This window comes from Arachis hypogaea, chromosome 10, assembly GCF_003086295.3.
Source record: "Arachis hypogaea cultivar Tifrunner chromosome 10, arahy.Tifrunner.gnm2.J5K5, whole genome shotgun sequence".
NCBI classification, from domain to species: Eukaryota; Viridiplantae; Streptophyta; class Magnoliopsida; order Fabales; family Fabaceae; genus Arachis; species Arachis hypogaea.
This window is the reverse complement of record NC_092045.1, coordinates 61214348-61220409: the sequence shown is the minus strand read 5'-3', so window position 1 is coordinate 61220409 and position 6062 is coordinate 61214348. Positions and strand designations below refer to the sequence as shown.

General features: G+C 40.2%; 1 non-coding gene across 1 annotated transcript; it reads left to right on the top strand.

The window, feature by feature from the left end:
* Positions 1–1546: 1546 nt before the first annotated feature.
* Positions 1547–1654, top strand: LOC112719322 (small nucleolar RNA R71). Its single transcript, XR_003161628.1, has one exon. It is a non-coding gene; the product is annotated as a small nucleolar RNA R71 (small nucleolar RNA).
* The last annotated feature ends 4408 nt before the right edge of the window (positions 1655–6062 follow it).

Sequence of the window (6062 nt, the reverse complement as noted above, 5' to 3'; positions counted from 1 at the left end):
TTGAGGGAAGCTCTTCATGCTTCCTCTCCATGATGACAGAGGGATATCCTTGAGCCTTAAACACCAAGGATTCTTCATTCACGTAAATGATCAACTCTCCTCTATCAACATCAATCACAGCCTTTGTTGTGACTAGGAAGGGTCTGCCAAGGATGATAGATTCATCCATGCACTTCCCAGTCTCTAGGACTATGAAATCAGTAGGGATGTAATGGTCTTCAACCTTTACCAGAACATCCTCTACAAGTCCATAGGCTTGTTTTCTTGAATTGTCTGCCATCTCTAGTGAGATTTTTGCAGCTTGCACCTCAAAGATCCCTAGCTTCTCCATTACAGAGAGAGGCATGAGGTTTACACTTGAACCTAAGTCACACAAGGCCTTCTTGAAGGTCATGGTGCCTATGGTACAAGGTATTAAAAACTTCCCAGGATCCTGTCTCTTTTGAGGCAGTTTCTGCCTAGACAAGTCATCCAGTTCTTTGGTGAGCAAAGGGGGTTCATCCTCCCAAGTCTTATTTCCAAATAACTTGTCATTCAGCTTCATGATTGCTCCAAGGTATTTAGCAACTTGCTCTTCAGTGACATACTCATCCTCTTCAGAGGAAGAATACTCATCAGAGCTCATGAATGGCAGAAGTAAGTTCAATGGAATCTCTATGGTCTCATTATGAGCCTCAGATTCCCATGGTTCCTCATTGGGGAACTCATTGGAGGTCAGTGGACGTCCATTGAGGTCTTTCTCAGTGGCGTTCACTGCCTCTTCTTCCTCCCAAAATTCGGCCATGTTGATGGCTTTGCACTCTCCTTTTGGATTTTCTTCTGTATTGCTTGGAAGAGTACTAGGAGGGAGTTCAGTAATTTTCTTGCTTAGCTATCCCACTTGTGCCTCCAAATTTCTAATGGAGGACCTTGTTTTAGTCATGAAACTTTGAGTGGTTTTGATTAGATCAGAGACCATGGTTGCTAAGTCATAGTTATTCTGCTTAGAACTCTCTGTCTGTTGCTGAGAAGATGATGGAAAAGGCTTGCTATTGCTAAACCTGTTTCTTCCACCATTATTATTATTGTTGAAACCTTGTTGAGGTCTCTGTTGATCCTTCCATGAGAAATTTGGATGATTTCTCCATGAAGGATTATAGGTGTTTCCATAGGGTTCTCCCATGTAATTCACCTCTTCCATTGAAGGGTTCTCAGGATCATAAGCTTCTTCCTCAGATGAAGCTTCCTTAGTACTGCTTGGTGCATTTTGCATTCCAGACAGACTTTGAGAAATCATATTGACTTGTTGAGTCAATATTTTATTCTGAGCCAATATGGCATTCAGAGTGTCAATCTCAAGAACTCCTTTCTTCTGACTAGTCCCATTGTTCACAGGATTTCTTTCAGAAGTGTACATGAATTGCTTATTTGCAACCATTTCAATCAGCTCTTGAGCTTCTGTAGGCGTCTTCTTCAAATGAAGAGAGCCTCTAGCAGAGCTATCCAAAGACATCTTGGATAGTTCAGAGAGACCATCATAGAAAATACCTATGATGCTCCATTCAGAAAGCATATCAGAAGGACACTTTCTGATTAATTGTTTGTATCTTTCCCAAGCTTCATAGAGGGATTCTCCTTCTTTCTGTCTGAAGGTTTGGACTTCCACTCTAAGCTTACTCAATTTTTAAGGTGGAAAGAACTTTGCCAAGAAGGCATTGACTAGCTTTTCCCAAGAGTCCAGGCTTTCTTTAGGTTGAGAGTCCAACCATGTTCTAGCTCTGTCTCTTACAGCAAAAGGGAATAGCATAAGCCTGTAGACCTCAGGGTCAACCCCATTAGTCTTGACAGTGTCACAGATTTGCAAGAACTCAGCTAAAAACTGATGAGGATCTTCCAATGGAAGTCCATGGAACTTGCAATTCTGTTGCATTAGAGAAACTAATTGAGGCTTAAGCTCAAAGTTGTTTGCTCCAATGGCAGGGATAGAGATGCTTCTCCCATAGAAGTCGGGAGTAGGTGCAGTAAAGTCACCCAGCACCTTCCTTGCATTGTTGGCATTGTTGTTGTTTTCGGCTGCCATGAGTTCTTCTTCCTTGAAGAATTCGGTTAGGTCCTCTACAGAGAGTTGTGCCTTAGCTTCTCTTAGCTTTCGCTTTAAGGTCCTTTCAGGTTCAGGATCAGCCTCAACAAGAATGCCTTTGTCTCTGCTCCTGCTCATATGAAAGAGAAGAGAACAAGAAAATATGGAATCCTCTATGTCACAGTATAGAGATTCCTTGAAGTGTCAGAGGAAAAGAAAATGGAAGGCAGAAGTAGGAAATTCGAACTTATCAAGAAAGATGGAGTTCGAATTTTGCATTAAGGAATAGTGTTAGTCCATAAATAGAAAGATGTGAGAAGAAGTAATTTTCGAAAATCAAGTAAAGGATTTTGAAAACTTTTTTTTTTGAAAAGCACTAATTGATTTTCGAAACTGAAAGTGGGAAAGAAGTAAAGTGATTTTTGAAAAAGATTTTGAAATTAGAAATTAAAAAGATTTGATTGAAAACTATTTTGAAAAAGATGTGGTTAAGAAGATATGATTGGTTTTTTTTTTAAAAAAAAAGATGTGATTGAGAAGATATGATTTGAAAAACATTTTAAAAAGATTTGATTTTAAAAAAAAAATAATGACTTTGCTATCAAGAAAAGATATGATCCAAACATTAAACCTTTCTCAACAGAAAAGGCAACATACTTGAAATGTTGAATCAAATCATTAATTGATAGCAAGTATCTTTGAAAAAGGAAAGAAATTGATTTTGAAAACATATGATTGAAAAGATATGATTTGAAAAAGATTTGATTTTGAAAAACTTTGAAAACCTGAAAAAAAATTGCATTGAAAAACAGAATCTTCCCTCTTGTGCCATCCTGGCGTTAAACGCCCAGAATGGTGCACATTCTGGCGTTTAATGCCCAAAACACTACCTTTCTGGGCGTTAAATGCCCAACCAGGTACCCTGGCTGGCGTTTAAACGCCAGTCTGTCCTTCTTCACTGGGCGTTTTGAACGCCCAGCTTTTTCTGTATAATTTCTCTGCAGTATGTTCTGAATCTTCAATTCTCTGTATTATTGACTTGAAAAGACACAAATTAAAAATATTTTTGGATTTTTAATAATCAAAATGCAACAAGAATCAAATAACAATGCATGCAAGACACCAAACTTAGCAGTTTGTATACTACTGACACTATATGAGACACATAAACACTCAAGTCAAAAGAATTCAAAGATCAGAGTAAGAAATCATCAAGAATTACTTGAAGATCCTTAAGACACATGAATGAATGCATGCAATTGACACCAAACTTAAAATGAGATACTAGACTCAAACTAGAAATATTTTTGGATTTTATGATTTTGTAATTTTTTTGGATTTTTCGAAAATTAAGTGGAAAAAGGTATCAAAATTCTTAATGAGAATTCCAGGAATCAGTGCAATGCTAGTCTAAGACTCCGGTCCAGGAATTAGACATGGCTTCACAGCCAGCCAAGCTTTCAAAGAAAGCTTCAGTCCAAAACACTAGACATGGCCAATGGCCAGCCAAGCCTTAGCAGATCACTGCTCCAAAAGCAAGATTGATAGAAATCAACAAGCTCTTGTGATGACAAGTTGAAACCTCGGTCCAATGAAATTAGACATGGCTTCACAGCCAGCCAGATCTCAACAAATCATCATGAAACTCTAGAATTCATCTTCAAGAATTTCGAAAAAAAAAATACCTAATCTAAGCAACAAGATGAACCGTCAGTTGTCCAAACTCAACAATCCCCGGCAACGGCGCCAAAAACTTGGTGCACGAAATTGTGATCAATACTTTTCACAAATCAAATAATCCCCAGTAATGAATCCAAAAACTTGGTGTTCAATACCATGGCATAAACACAACTTCGCACAACTAACCAGCAAGTGTACTGGGTCGTCCAAGTAATAAACCTTACGCGAGTAAGGGTCGATCCCACAGAGATTGTTGGTATGAAGCAAGCTATGGTCACCTTGTAAATCTCAGTCAGGCAAACTCAAATGGGTATGGTGATATGCGAATAAAACTATAAAGATAAGGATAGAGATACTTATGTAATTCATTGGTAGGAACTTCAGATAAGCGTATGAAGATGCCTTCCCTTCCGTCTCTCTGCTTTCCTACTGTCTTCATCCAATCCTTCTTACTCCTTTCCATGGCAAGCTTAAGCAAGGGTTTCACCGTTGTCAGTGGCTACCTCCCATCCTCTCAGTGGAAATGTTCAACGCACCCTGTCACGGCACGGCTATCCATCTGTCGGTTCTCGATCAGGCCAGAATAGAATCCAGTGATTCTTTTGCGTCTGTCACTAATGCCCCGCCCTCAGGAGTTTGAAGCACGTCACAGTCATTCAATCATTGAATCCTACTCAGAATACCACAGACAAGGTTAGACCTTCCGGATTCTCTTGAATGCCGCCATCAGTTCTAGCCTATACCACGAAGACTCTGATCTCACGGAATGGCTGGCTCGTTTGTCAGGCGAGCACTCGGTTGTCAGGCGATCAACCATGCATCGTGTATCAGGAATCCAAGAGATATTCACCCAATCGAAGGTAGAACGGAGGTGGTTGTCAGTCACACGTTCATAGGTGAGAATGATGATGAGTGTCACGGATCATCACATTCATCAAGTTGAAGAACAAGTGATATCTTAGAACAAGAACAAGCGGAATTGAATAGAAGAACAATAGTAATTGCATTAATACTCGAGGTACAGCAGAGCTCCACACCTTAATCTATGGTGTGTAGAAACTCCACCGTTGAAAATACATAAGAACAAGGTCTAGGCATGGCCGAATAGCCAGCCTCCCAATGAGGGTTCAATCATCAAAACATGATCAAAAGATCCAAAAGATTGAAAGATCTCCCAAATACAATAGTAAAAGGTCCTACTTATAGAAAACTAGTAGCCTAGGGTGTACAGAGATGAGTAAATGACATAAAAATCCACTTCCGGGCCCACTTGGTGTGTGCTTGGGCTGAGCAATGAAGCATTTTCGTGTAGAGACTCCTCTTGGAGTTAAACGCCAGCTTTTATGCCAGTTTGGGCGTTTAACTCCCATTTTGGTGCCAGTTCCGGCGTTTAACGCTGGAATTCCTGAGGGTGACTTTGAACGCCGATTTGGGCCATCAAATCTTGGGCAAAGTATGGACTATCATATATTGCTGGAACGTCCAGGATGTCTACTTTCCAACGCCGTTGACAGCGCGCCAATTGGGCTTCTGTAGCTCCAGAAAATCCACTTCGAGTGCAGGGAGGTCAGAATCCAACAGCATCTACAGTCCTTTTTGGTCTCTGAATCAGATTTTTGCTCAGGTCCCTCAATTTCAGCCAGAAAATACCTGAAATCACAGAAAAACACACAAACTCATAGTAAAGTCCAGAAAAGTGAATTTTAACTAAAAACTAATAAAAATATACTAAAAACTAACTAGATCATACCAAAAACATACTAAAAACAATGCCAAAAAGCGTACAAATTATCCGCTCATCAGAGGCAACCCAATTTTTATTTATCTAATTTTATTTTTTATTTTACTGTTATTTTGTGTTCTATTAGGTTCATGATCATGTGGAGTCACGAAAAAAATACAAAAATTAAAATCAGAATCAAAAGCAGTAGAAGAAAAATCACACCCTGGAGGAAGGACTTACTGGCGTTTAAACGCCAGTAAGGAGTATCTGGCTGGCGTTCAACGCCAGAACAAAGCATGGATCTGGCGTTGAACGCCAGAAACAAGCAACATCCCGGCGTTCAAATGCCAGGAATGCACCCTGAGGAGAGCTGGCACTGAACGCCAGAAACAAGCATGGAACTGGCGTTCAACGCCAGAAACATGCTGCACATGGGCGTTGAACACCCAGAACATGCATCACTTCGGCGTTTAAACGCCAGAATTGTATGCTAAGGCATTTTACATGCCTAATTGGTGCAGGGATGTAAATCCTTGACACCTCTGGATCTGTGGACCCCACAAGATCATCTCAGGATCTGTGGACCCCACAGGATCCCCA